Raw genomic sequence first — 14,561 nt, forward strand, 5'->3', positions numbered from 1 at the left:
CGAGTGAGAAGATCGCTCTCCACTCGGTAGGATTTTTAACACTTAGGCGAGCACTGGTCTACAGCTAAGCCTCCGAGTGAGAGGCAGACTCATCACTCGGTAGGATTTTTAACACTTAGGCGAGCACTGGGCTCCAGCTAAGCCTCCGAGTGAGAGGCAGACTCATCACTCGGTAGGATTTTTAACACTTAGGAGAGCACTGGGCTGCAGCTAAGCCTCCAAGTGAGAGGCAGACTCATCACTCGGTAGGATTTTTAACACTTAGGCGAGCATGGGCTGCAGCTAAGCCCCCGAGTGAGAGGCAGGCTCATCACTCGGTAGGATTTTTAACGATTTGCTTCAAGAGAAGCAGATTCATGGCTAAGGTAATGTACACAAAAGAAACAAACAACAACCATTCGGGAGGAGCAAATTATGTCTTTTGATAGTTAAGCTAGAAGGTATTCCTTATTACATATGGTCGGTCTAAAACATCTAAGAATAGAAAGGGCGGAGCAGATCCGCATTCCAGGCACGCGGCTCATCTTTGTTGTGTTCGACCTTGAAGAGGCGGTATGCTCCGTTGTGGAGCACCTTGGTGATGACAAAAGGGCCTTCCCAAGCGGGGGTGAGCTTGTGTGGCCTTTGCTGATCCACTCAGAGGACCAAATCCCCCTCCTGGAACGCACGACCCCTCACGTTCTTGGCATGGAATCGACGCAAGTCTTGCTGATAAATGGTCGACCGGATCAAGGCCATCTCTCTTTCTTCCTCCAAGAGGTCGACTGCATCTTGTCGAGCTTGCTCTGCCTCTTCTTCTGAGAAGAGTTCGACTCGGGGAGCGTTGTGGAGCAAATCGCTCGGCAAAACGGCTTCGGCTCCGTAGACTAGGAAGAATGGAGTCCATCCAGTCGACCGATTGGGGGTTGTCCTCAGTCCCCAAAGCACCGATGGAAGTTTGTCGACCCAAGCCCCTGCCGCGTGCTTGAGGTCACGCATTAATCGAGGCTTTAGTCCTTTGAGAATCAATCCATTAGCTCGTTCCGCCTGTCCATTCGACTGGGGATGGGCGACTGAAGCGTAATCGACCGTCGTGCCTTGGGAGGCGCAAAAAGCTTTGAACTCTTCCAAATCGAAATTCAAGCCGTTATTTGTGATGATGCTGTGTGGGATGCCATATCTGAGTATAAAGCTCTCTGATGAAACTCACGGCTGTGCTTGCTTCAAGGCTCTTGATGGGCTTGGCCTCGATCCATTTCGTGAACTTGTCGACTGCTACCCGCACATGAGTAAATCCACTCCTGCCTATCCTCAAGGGTCCAACCATGTCCAGTCCCCAAACAGCAAAAGGCCAGACGAGTGGAATAGTCTTCAGAGTTGATGCAGGTTTGTGGGACATGTTGGAATAAAACTGATAGCCTTCACACTTGTCCACTATTTCCTTTGCCATCTCGTTGGCGTGTGGCCAGTAAAACCCGGCTCGGTATGCTTTGGCTACGATGGTCCGAGAGGACGCATGGTGACCACAGGTCCCCGAGTGAATATCGTTGAGGATCATTCGGCCTTCTTCTGGTGTGATGCACTTCTGGCAGGCTCCAGTTACACTTTCCCTGAACAACTGTTATCACAGTGAAGGCTTTAGACCATCGGACGATCTGTCGAGCCTCTTCTTCATCCTCTGGGAGTTTCTTCCTAAGGATGTATGCAATGTATGGCACTATCCAGTCGGGCGTAATGACCAAAACCTCCATGATTAAATCGACCACGGCTGGGATTTCGACTTCAGTCGGATCCGTGGCGCTCTTGGGCTGTGGTGACTCTTCAGTGAAAGGGTCTTCCTGAGCCGAAGGTGAATGGATGTGTTCTATAAACACATTTCGGGGAATAGCTTCTCTCTTGGAACCTATCTTGGCCAGCTCATCTGCAGCTTGATTTTTCAGTCGGGGCACATGGTGGAGCTCCAAACCTTCAAACCTCTTCTCCAACTTTCTCACTGCATTGCAATAACCTGTCATGGCTGGACTCCTGACATCCCATTCCTTCATCACTTGATTAACCACCAAATCTGAGTCTCCATAGACCGTGAGACGACGGACGCCGAGTGAAATGGCCATACGCAACCCGTATAGAAGTGCTTCATATTCGGCTTCGTTATTGGAGGAATCAAAATGAATCTGGAGAACGTAACTAAGCATGTCTCCGCGGGGGGATACCAAAACTACCCCAGCACCTGAACCATTCAGCATCTTGGAGCCATCAAAAAACATAGTCCAATGCTCCGAATGGACTTGAGTCGACAATTGCTGCTCAATCCACTCGGCCAGAAAATCTGCAATTGCTTGGGACATGATGGCCTTCTTTGCCTCGAACTTGATATCCAAAGGGAGGGGTTCAATCGCCCATTTGGCCACTCGACCAGTTGCATCTCTGTTGTTCAGAATATAAGATAGTGGCACATCGCTGACGATTGTAATGGAGTGGTCAGAGAAGTAATGCGCAACTTTCTTCATAGTCATATATATTCCATAGACCAGCTTCTGATAATGCGGGTATCGCTGCTTGGACGGAGTCAAAACTTCAGAGAGATAATAGACTGGGCGTTGAACCTTGTAGGCTTTTCCTTCTTCCTCCCGTTCGACCGTGAGCACCGTACTGACAACTTGTCCAGTGGCTGCAATGTAGAGCAGTAAAGGCTCTTTGCTGATTGGCGCATCGAGCACCGGCTGGGTGGAAAGCAGGGTTTTGAGCTCTGCAAATGCTGCTTCATCTTCATCAGTCCACTCGAACTTATCCGACTTTTTCATCAATCGGTAAAGAGGCAAAGCCTTTTCACCGAGACGAGAAATGAATCGACTCAGGGCGGCCAAACAACCAGTCAGCTTCTGAACGTCATGCACTCGCACGGGGCGTTTCATTTGGAGGATGGCATCAACTTTCTCTGGATTTGCGTCGATTCCTCATTCAGAAACGAGAAAACCAAGTAACTTTCCCCCTGGAACTCCAAACGTGCATTTTGACGGATTAAGCTTGATATCGTACCTTCTTAGGTTGGCAAAGGTTTCTGCAAGGTTAGTCAATAGGTCGGAACCTTTACGAGACTTGACCATGATGTCATCCATGTACGCTTCCACATTCCGACTGATTTGAGTGAGCATGCACTTCTGAATCATTCTCATAAATGCGGCTCCGGCATTTTTCAAACCAAAAGGCATGGTGACATAGCAAAAGCACCCGAATGGGGTGATGAAGGCTGTTTTTATTTCATCGGGACCATACAGTCGGATCTGATGGTATCCGGAATACGCATCTAAGAAAGACAAGAGCTCACACCCCGCAATCGAATCAACAATCTGATCGATGCGAGGGAGAGGGAAATGATCTTTTGGGCAGGCCCAATTGATATGCTTGAAATCAATGCACATACGAAGTGAATCATCCTTTTTAGGAACCATGACTACATTGGCTAACTACTCGGAGTGGTAGATTTCACGGATGAACTCTGCTACCAATAGTCGAGCTACTTCCTCGCCGATTGCTTTCCTCTTCTGCACGGCGGACCGCCGAAGGTGCTCTTTAACGGGTTTTACTTTGGGGTCGACACGCAAGCGGTGCTCGGCCAGTCCCCTGGGCACACCTGGCATGTCAGAAGGTTTCCATGCAGAGATGTCCCAGTTCTCACGGAGGAACTGGACGAGTGATTCTTCCTATTTGCTGTCGAGTGTCATTGATATATGAGTCGGCGTAGCATTGGGATCCATCGGGTGAATATGCACTAGCTTCGTCTCACCAGTCGACTGGAATGCAGAATCTATAGCAGGCTTCTTGGCTCTCAGCAAATCACTCGGATCTGCACTCTTCTGATATTCTTGGAATTCAACTGCTGCCATTTGTTCGTCGGCGATCTTGTAACCTTTCTAGAAACATTCCTCAGCCTTCTGCCGATTGCCTGTAATCGTGATCACACCTTTGGGGCCGGGCATTTTCAGTTTGAGATACACATAACATGGCCGAGCCATAAAGCGTGAATAGGCTGGCCTGCCCAAAATGGCATGATAGTCACTCCGGAAATCCACGACTTCAAATGTCAACTTCTCCTTTTGGTAATGCCTTGAATCACCGAAAACCACGTCGAGGGCGATCTGGCCGAGCGACTCGGCTTTCTTTCCGGGAATAACACCATGGAAACTCATATTGCTCTCGCTAAGCTTGGACATCGGAATGCCCATTCCTTTCAAGGTCTTCGCGTAGAGGATGTTCAGTCCACTGCCGCCATCCATCAGAACTTTGGTCAGTCGAGTGCCCCCAACCACAGGGTCGACCACCAGTGCTTGCCTCCCAGGGTGGCCACATGAGCGGGATGGTCCGACTGGTCGAATGTGATGGCCGTCTGGGACCACCTCAGATAGGCAGTCTTCTCGGCAGGGGCGACCAAGTTTACTTCTCTGTTGATGACCTTCAATCGACTCTTACTTTCAACATCAGCAAAAATCATCAGAGTGGAATTGACCTTGGGATAACCATCATCTTCCTCCTCATTTTCCTCTTTATCCGACTCATTTTCTTTCTCATTGGGTGGTTTCTCTCGGAACTGCTGGATCAGGAGTCAACATTGCTGGGTGGTATGTTTCGGATAAATCAGATTACCTTCCTCATCCTTCTTCGTATGGATGTGGCACGACAAATCCAGCACGTCATTTCCTTCCTTGTCCTTCACCTTCTTAGGAGGCCAGGGCCCCTTAGGTTTTCCCTTAAACTTTCCTTGGTTTACTGCCGCAATCTCTCTAGGTGCCACTGGCTCGGCCTTATGCTTCTGTTTCCGACTGGAGTTACCTCCACCGGCCTCTTGACCGACTGGTTTGCTCTTCCCGCTACAGAGTCAATCCTCCTCTTCCTTATTAGCGTATCGGGTGGCTATCTCCATAATTCGAGCCAGAGTCATATCACCAGTTCGACCAAATTTCAAGACCAAATCTTTGTACTTGACGCCTTCCTTGAAGGCGCACATAGCCTGATGCTCTGAAACATTCTCGACAGTGTGATGCAAAGTGGAACATCTCTGGATGAACTCTCTCAAAGTCTCATTCGGCTTCTGCACATAGTGCTGCAGCTCACGCAATCCTCCGGGTCGCTTGCAAGTGCCCTCGAAAGTCCTCACGAACACTCGAGATAGCTCTTCCCAACTGTGAATACTGCCCGGAGCCAACTGAGTCAGCCATGCTCGGCCCGATCCTTCCAACATGAGGGGAAGATGTTTCATTGCTATCTCATCATTACCACCTCCAATCTGCACAGCCACTCGGTAATCTTCAAGCCAAGTTTCAGGCTTGGATTCACCAGTGAACTTGCTGACTCCGGAAGCCAGCTTGAAGTTGGGAGGTATCACTGCCGCCCTGATGGCTCTGCTGAAACACTCGGGACCAAAAACATGCACTCGACTGTCACTTGGACGATCTCTGCTAGGGTCTTCCCTGTGTGCTCTGTTTCGGTCGACCAGACCTTGAACGAGGATAGACCTCGCGTCAAAGCCCGATTCTCTTGGGTCGACTGAATGCCGATGCTCACCACTGTGACGACGCCTATCATCATTCCGTCGAGGCACATATGATGCGCTCCTCGGAGGAGGCGTGGGTCCCTGAGGACGATTATCACGATCGAGTGGAAGATCATATTGCCCACGGCCTTCATGCCGACGGGGCGATCTCGAGCTATGGGCCGACTGAACCGTGTCTGCTGCAACGGATCTACTATGAATCCTATTCCACGACTGTGATACTGCTGTATTCTGCTCTCCTGCTGCCCTGAGCAAGGCTTGGATCTGCTCCAGCCCTCTGCCAGCTTCTGATTGGGAAGGTTGGATCGACTCTGCTATCCGGGCTGTAGCTGTGAGATTCTGAATCGGAGTGCGGTATACCTTAGGTGGGGGCGGGAAAAGCTGTCGTCGACTGGAGTCATGGATCCGTTCCTGGGCGCGCTCGTCAAGAGCGCGCTGAAGGTTGTCCAGTCAAGTGCGCTTAGCCAAGTTGGCTAGGCGCGCCTCCTCTAAGGCCCGAGCTTCGGGGGTTTCTCCAACGATGGGCGTATGGAGTGCATCCATATTGCAGCGACGAAGGTCTTCTCTCTGCTGCGAAGAGAGGGGCTCAAGTCGGTACTCCTCATGGATGTGTGACGGATTACCGCCTTCGTCTCCGTCGCCATCGCGACGGAACCCAGGAGGGCTGTGAGGGCCATCAGCCATCAGAACCTCGACCGCAGGATCGCTGCTATCACACTCGGATGCAGTCTCTGCGGAGCCAGTCGACAGATTGAACAGGCCGTGGAGGGTTTCGTCGGGCTCGATTGCCGCGACTTGATGGGTGGTCGAGCGTCCAGCCACCACGTGTTTCACCTAGCGCTGAAGCCGCGATCGACCGGATCGCTTGCAGCGACATACAGCGGGGGGAGAAAACGCCATTGGAGCCGACTGATATTGAGTCGACGGCTGCCGAAGAAGAACGCCACGAACGCACGCGCAGAAGTGCGTCGCCCCTCGGACGGGGAGCGCCTCAGTGTCCAGGGGAGCTTCCTGGAGCCACGCAGAGTCGTCGGCGATGAAAATGAGCGCGCCGAGACGGATCTCGCGGCCCTCAGCCAATCCTCCACCGGAAACCATGATGATGATGATCGGAAAAACTTGCAACTTCACCAATAAGTCGCTAAGACACCTGCCCCACGGTGGGCGCCAATTGTCGTGGTTCTAAGTCTGACAGTAGAAAGGGGGTAGGTATGGAGAGGCAAGATCTTAGCTATGGTGAAGGTGTACACACGATGTTTACGAGTTCAGGCCCTTCTCGGAGGAAGTAATAGCCCTACGTCTCGGTGCCCAGAGGTGGTCAATTGGATTATATGTGTGGATTACAGAGGATGCGAACCCTTGTGCCAGAGGAGGGGGGTGGCTTATATAGAGTGCGCCAGGACCCCAGCCCCACTCCATTACAAGGGAACTAATGTACATAAAGTAGGGGCATTACTGGTAACGCCAACATTAAGTACTCTTAATGCTCATGAAGACTAAGGAATAAATATCTGGCTGTTGTGTGCCCTCCTAACTACTGGTCTTTGATATGGTCGAGTGATCTTCATTGTGGTCGAGTGGCGATAGGTAACCACCGTCGAGTGATGTGACTGTCGAGTGGACTTCCTTGCTGTGACCGTGGACCCAGCTGTCAGCCTCTCCACGTACAGTCCACGTCCGATGGAAGCCATTCCTTGACCATGCTGACCACGCTGCACCGAGAGCACCAGGGCGGTGGACGACGGCGAGGCCTAGGAAGGGGATGACGCGGAGCCGGGGAAGACGCGGTAGTGGATTCCCACGCGTAGAGGAGTATGAGGGTTCACTCGTTCGGCTGCGGTGTGAGGCTGCCGTCGCCGTAGAATAACAGGGGGTGTGGGTGCGTAGAGGGATGGCCTGGCTAGTGGTGGGAGTAGTAGGGGGCGGTGAGGCCTCCGCGGCATCACACCCGGCCACGGGCGGCAGGAGCAGGCGGCACGACCGGCGCTGCTTTGGGCGGCTGGAGCAAGAAGACCAGAGGTTGAAGAAGCACTATGGCTGTTGGATGGACATCGTACGGTCACTGGAGCTAGAATCGTTCATATATTGACTAAATTTGACAAAGGCCTCCATCCCAGTCAACTTAGTAGGCCCACAAGTCAGCCTCCCACCAAGGTTGGTCCCAACTAGCAGGGGGGTATTCATTTTTTTGTGCGTAATAAGGAGGCACTTCCGGTGGGTTCAAGCTGACAGCGGGGGGAACGTTTTTTTCGCGAAATATGGTGGCCCGTCCTGTGGGTCCCAGCAATCAGGGGGGAAACGTTTTTTCGCGAAATACTGGTGGCCCGTCCGGTGGGTCCCTGCTGCCAGGTGGAGGAATAATTATTTTCCGCGTAATAAGGAGGCACTTCCTTGCGGCTGCCGTGGACCCAGCTGTCAGCCTCTCCACGTACACTACTCTTCCGATGGAAGTCGGTCGTTGACCACATTGACCACGCCGCGTCGAGATCACCACGGCGGTGGACGACAACGAGGCCTAGGAAGGGGACGACGCGGAGCAGGGGAAGACGCGGAAGTGGAAGCCCGCGCAGAGAGGAGTACGAGGGTTCACCGGTTCGGCTGTGGTGTGAGGCTGCCTTCGCCGCAGAATAACAGTGGGTGTGGGTGAGTAGAGGGATGCCCTAGCCAGTGGTGGGAGTAGTAGGGGGCGCTGAGGCCTGCGCGGCAGCACAGCCGGCCACGGGAGGCAGGAGGCGGTCCCGCCGGCGCTGCTTTGGCGGCTGGAGCAAGAACATCAGAGATTGAAGAAACACGACGGCCGTTGGATTGACATCCAACGGTTACGTCTGCTAGAATCGTTTGTTGACGTAGTATATAATAACTAAAAAAATCTTGCATACGCGTCAACTAAACAGGCCCACAAGTCAGACCACTCCCTCTTTTTTTTAATAATTTATATATAGCTCATGCCAACTTATGCAATTTATTGCAGTCGTTTTTTTGGTTGGCCAGGGCCAATTTCACATATTTCTGTGGGTTCCAAACTATTTTTAATACCGAAATGTCGAGCCAGATTTAAAGTACTTTGAAGATATATTTAAATTAGGTCAATGCCTAGTGAAATAGGAATCTGAAAATGTGAAAAACAGAAATATTAAAGTAATTGCCAATTTGTCATCTATTTTTATATGTAAAACCCATTTCATATTACTTTCAAGATTTGCAGACGTCTTTGAAAGAGTTGCAGCCCATCAGGGCGTAGAAAAATAAGTAGGCCTGGATTGGGTATTCTTTAGAAAAAATAAACTGGGCTCATTTTCACAAAGAAAAAATAGCTGGGCTGGTCACATGGTGAACATAAAATATAAGCCTAGGCTAGACGGGCCACAACCCAGTTCAAACCCTGCTCCGTCTCAACAATACCAAACAAAAAAAATACTGCTCGAGTAGCTACGTCCTAGGTGTCAGCCGATCTTGTGCTGTTCTCTTGTCTATTGACTATATACGCTCACAATGTCGTGGGTCCCAGATGTCAGGAAAACACTAGGAGGAAGCATTTTATTTTTCCATACGCTGACGTGGTGGGCCCCTACTGTCATCCTCTCCACGTACTTCAGTCGATTCCTGTTGTTTGTTGACCATGTTGACAATGCGAGAGGGCGGCGCCATGGCAAGCGCACCAAAGCGCGCGGAGGACGTCGACGTTAACGATTTAGGAGACGGTAGGGTGGCGATGCGTGCGCTGAGGCACAACCAGCCGTGGGAGGCCAAAAGTAGGCGGCCCCGCCGATGCTGGTTTGGTTTTGGCGGCTGGAGGAAGACAGGACTGGAGAAACACGACAAACTGTAAAAGTAGCAGGAGTACTTAACAACCTTAACTGAAACCAGCAGGGGCACTTAACAACCAAAGCTAAAAGGAGTATGAGTACTTATACAGGTTCAACCATACAAAGAACACCCTCGAATAGTGCTACTTTGCCTACAGTTAACCAAGGGTGAGGCCGCCAAGCCCCAGGACAAGGCCCAGGCGCCACCCCGCACATCCACAACCTTCTGAAAGCGGCTTCATCTCACAACATGGTCAATAAACAGAATATTCGCTTTAGAGCCATGGAAAAGCATGAACATAATCTTCTGTCCTATTCTCCAAGATGGAAGGGCCTTCATTATTTGAGACCACCCACGAAAAAGTATCTTTTCACCTCCAAGGGGAATTGAGTAGGTCGACATAAACATCATGTTGTGACCAAGTGCAAGTCTGACCCGACCATGGTCAGGCATCTGTATAGGAACAATAGAACTCGGGAGTTCCTGTTTCAAGAAGATCACAGCTGTAAAACTGTGTATAAGCAATAGTTTATGAACAACATATATAACAGAAAACAACTTGTACCATAAGTTTCTCGACACAGTTGGACCTGTTCAACGAGTGCAGCAGTGGCACACATATCCCATGTGGCCTTCCACCATTGAAACGCCCCACAAGGACCTCAAGACGATCAATAAAGTGTAGGAACATGTGGATGCCGTCCCAGTCAACTTAAGTGCCATCAATAACAGCCGATTTACTATAGAATAACAAACGAGCAGCCTGCTTAACTCTGAAAAAACCTACATGTGCCACCAATTATAAGAAAATATTAGTTAGAAGTAGCATACTCATGAGGCAACAAGCAAGAACTAGATACAAAACTAACATGGATGAACAATTGGAACGACGTCGGGGTGGAAGATCGCAGTGAAGATGAGACTAGGTTCTGCTATTTCCATCAATATTCCTGCGCCAACTTTCAGTCTGTAACACTTGAGAAAGTTTATCCAAGTTCGGCCATAAAAAAGCAGCGATCTTCTTGGTTCATGAACCCAACTCGGAAGTAATATCCATGGATTGTCTTCACTGTGACCATTAAACTAGTGTATTCAGTTATGGCAAGGCCGAGCATCTTGAGTACATGTGTTCTAGCAGAGCAAATAATACACTGCAGGAAAAATAATATGAGAACACAACATGTTCAAAAAACCCCCACCCTCCCGGATAGAGAAGAGGATTCTAGGAACATACTGTGCACGATTCAAAATGCTGTGGTAGGATGAGAAGGAACAAGTGTGGCGTCTCACCGAAGGCGCAGAAATCTATAGGGTACTCGCACTTTGGGCACTGCAACTGAAACACACTAGATTCAGTATGAAGAAAAATGCATCAACGGCGGAGGCTGCCATCCTAGGATTACCTGCGACCAAGGGACTTGGATTTATCGGGGATGGATGAAGAATTCATACCTGGTTCTCCATGAGAAAACCCTATGCAATCGCCGAGCGGGGGTTTTCGAGAAGGGGATTCAGGCCCAGTGAAATATTGCCGCTTCGTCTGTCCAGCTTACTGCTAAAGCTGGAAAGGGGGGGGGTTGTGATTTGATGGCTCATTGGGCATTACTATGGTGCTACGACCGGGGTGTGTCTATCGTGAAGTTGTGCACTCTAATTTGTGCATATGGCACGTGGACCCCGTTGCCGGTTGCCCCACATATCAGCGAAAGGAAGTAAAAAGACAGGAGTAACTAGTTACACATAAATATATTTTTTGACAGAGAGATACTACCTCTGTAAAGAAATATACAAATCTTTTATATCACAGGCTCACCTTGCCGAGAAATATACTCCCTCTGCAATGCACGAGCATTATGGGGGTTCAGCTTTTTTATGGGGGTTCAGCTGAGAATATAATACTCAGATAGGCTCACGGTTCTGGACTTTGGGCCGCAGGCCGACCCTGCATGTTTGGGGGCCCATGTGTTCTACCTCAGCGCTTTTCATATTGCAAGCGATCGGTACTGCACTGGTTTTAGATGCTGTTGCAAGGCGAATACACAAAATTGAATAAAGCACGACAGCTGTTGGAATGAAATCGAACAACAGTTCCTAACCAGCAATCAGAGTTGCAATTCTATCAACGATATACCATGTGATAAATAATACTGTCGTACTACTTATACACACAGGACACTTGTTTCACTATGCCAGATTATTACATCAAAATCTCTCAGAGGATAGATCAGTTCGGCAGTTGCGTGCTACTACTGAAGAATTTCAAAGTTGATTTGGACCAGCTCTCCTTGCCGAGAAAGTTCGATTTTGACATCATCCCCTACCACAAGATATGATTTAGATTTGAACCTTGACCATCCTTTAGCATCAATCATCATGCAACCATCCTTTGTACTTATGGTATATTGAGCAGGTTCATTCACACCAAGGCTGCGCATGGTAAGAAAAACTTGGCCGCGGTCGCCCAGATTGTTGAACGACTCCCTCGTTTCTCTAGGAATTCTCTGTTTGAAACAACAAGACATACCCAAACAGTTAGATCAACACAGTGAATCATGTGAAACAACATGGAAAGAAAAAGAACGAAGCACTTGGGTGGCCAATGCTTACCAAGAAGGTGGACATGTCGGTTTTTGTAAGGACTTTGGTATATGAAGTGCGAACTGCAGCCCAGTCCGTTGCCGGTGCAACTGCTCGGTCTGGACCAAATGCAAGTGCAAGTGTTGGTGCAGGTGCCGAAGCCGCTGCTGCTGCCGGAGATGGTGCTCCTTGTAGAGCTGGTGCCGGTGTCGATGCCCGATCCTCCGGTAGATCAGACTGATCCGCTGACGCGGTCGGTGCCCAATCCTCAGCTAGAGCAGACTGAGCTGCTGCCGCTGTCAGTGCTAGAGCAACTGTCAGTGTTCGATCTGTGTGAGACAGCGGCGATCGTGTCTGGTCTGCTATGATCAACTTTCTAACTTGACTAGGATCCGTGACCATGATCCAATTTTTTTCTTCATTTCTTTTAAACGCGAGAAGGACTAATTGTGGCGTTCTTGTTAAACCAAACTGCAGTTCATCATAGGGATTCAGCTTGTACTCAGACAACAGACTGATCCAATTTTTTCCAGTAATATAAGTGATGGACAGTGCCTTCGTTACTGACACGACATAAGAAGTGAAACCTGCAAAAATAGCCATCGTAGAGCAAACCAAACGGTTTATTCTGTGATGAATGTCACATGGCAAAACCTGCACCGTAAAATTGCAGGAAAAGAAAGAAAACATGACATTAAATCAATAAGATTTAGATAGTAAATCAATAAGATTTACTTGATGTGACAGGAGTGAATCCTTACCAGGAAATCACTATGTTGAAGTACTAAACAGAAGATTGATCATCCAACTACGCGTGGCATGCAGGTCCCCTGCCTACTCCCACAAGCAGGACAGTCCAAAGGTCATGACAAATCGTATGGACCGAACATCCATGGGACTGGAAATCCTGGTGGGTGCGATAAACCCTGCAATGCATACATATATTGGAGTGTAACCATAATTGGTAAACCATCCTCACAAAAAATATGATCTGGATACTTCAAAATGTACAGACTGAATTGAGTGGACACACATTAACATAGACCGTTCTCAGGACTAACCACAGACCAAAAGCGGCAGTACTAATAAACAATACAGAGTTCACAAATACAAATCAAGTACTGAACAATAGTACTTACTACAGACAAGCAAAGTTGCACTAACTGAACTCTGCAGACTATTTCCTGCCACCGACCTACGGGATGAACCCCGCATAACTGACTAGGCCATGGACTTTGTGTGAGATGTCTACATGCACCATCACCATCTTGTCAACCTTGGAGAACCTAACAGAGTGGTCTTTCCACTCATAAACATGATGATGAAGACAGGCGACATCAGATTTGTTAGGAAGCTTTATAAGAACCACACCCTTCGTAATCGAAGGCATAGCCAGGAAATTGTTGTGGTCAAGTACAACCTCGAGAACATGCCTGACAACAATGCTACAGGAAAACACTAGTTTAGGACACATGGCGACAAGGACACAACAGCTGGATAGTTCAGCAGTAGAACTCATCATCAGGTCTTCCAGTTCACACGACATGACTTTGAGAACTTCATCTCCATCGTGGACCTGGTTCTAATTCAAACAGAAACCATATTTTATCACTACCTCCGTTCAGAAATATAAGATGATTTTCGATATTATACTCCATATATGACTACATATACACACATAAATGAGTGAACAAAGACACTAGAACATGTCTTCAAAGGCATGAGAGCAGAGGGATTACATGCAATATCCATAACACAAGTTACTGAGGCAAATATACCCTCTTAAAAGGTAGCATTGATGTTCATAAATTACTCCCTCCGTCCCAAAATTCTTGTCTTAGATTTGTCTAGATACGGATGTATCAAGTACTTGATACATCCGTATCTAGACAAATCTAAGACAAGAAATTTGGGACAGAGGGAGTAGTTGAAAGTAATCTATAAGAAATCAGTGTCAACCTCTCGCATGTTTTGGTCAAAAAAGGAATTTAGGACCGTCATTTGGCACACTAAAATCACATGCAAGATCACCCAGAAAGTTGTACTACCAGTACTAGTACTGCGTGTTAGATGAAAAAACACGATCAAGATTGATAAAAAGATCGTCAACAAGAGACATTACCTGGACTTGCTTAATGAGGGATCCCAGAAAGGGGGGCTTGGACAGGGCGATGGCTTTGAGCTTGTCTGCGGTAGTCTCGGCGGGGTGCTTGCGCTTCTTCGTACCATGAGCCTCGACGGTTTTGGCCAGAGCCATAGACATCACGTCAGCCGGTGCTCTGACGTCCATCCAAGAGAGGAAGCTGAGAGAGAAGAGTGAAAGGAGGAACGAGATGAGGGAGAAACAAAGCTAGTGGGGGTTTTCTTCAAGAGAGGAAGCTGAGAGAGAAGAGTGAAATGATGGTTGCTTCGTCCGTCCAACTTACTGTTGGAAAGGAGGGGGTTTTGTGATTTGACGGCTCATTGGGCATTACTGCGGCGGTTCGATCGGGGTAGTCAACCGTCACTCTACTACGGAGTAATTTAGTGCATGGCTGGTGGACCCAGGTGCTGGCTGTCCCACACGTCGGCGAAAGTGAGTAATTTAGTGCATGGCCGGAGGAGGATCCGCACGGTAGAGCGTGTCCACTGTTTTTCATTCTGAAGA

The sequence above is a fragment of the Triticum dicoccoides genome, chromosome 5B, assembly GCF_002162155.2.
Source record: "Triticum dicoccoides isolate Atlit2015 ecotype Zavitan chromosome 5B, WEW_v2.0, whole genome shotgun sequence".
Lineage (NCBI taxonomy): Eukaryota > Viridiplantae > Streptophyta > Magnoliopsida > Poales > Poaceae > Triticum > Triticum dicoccoides.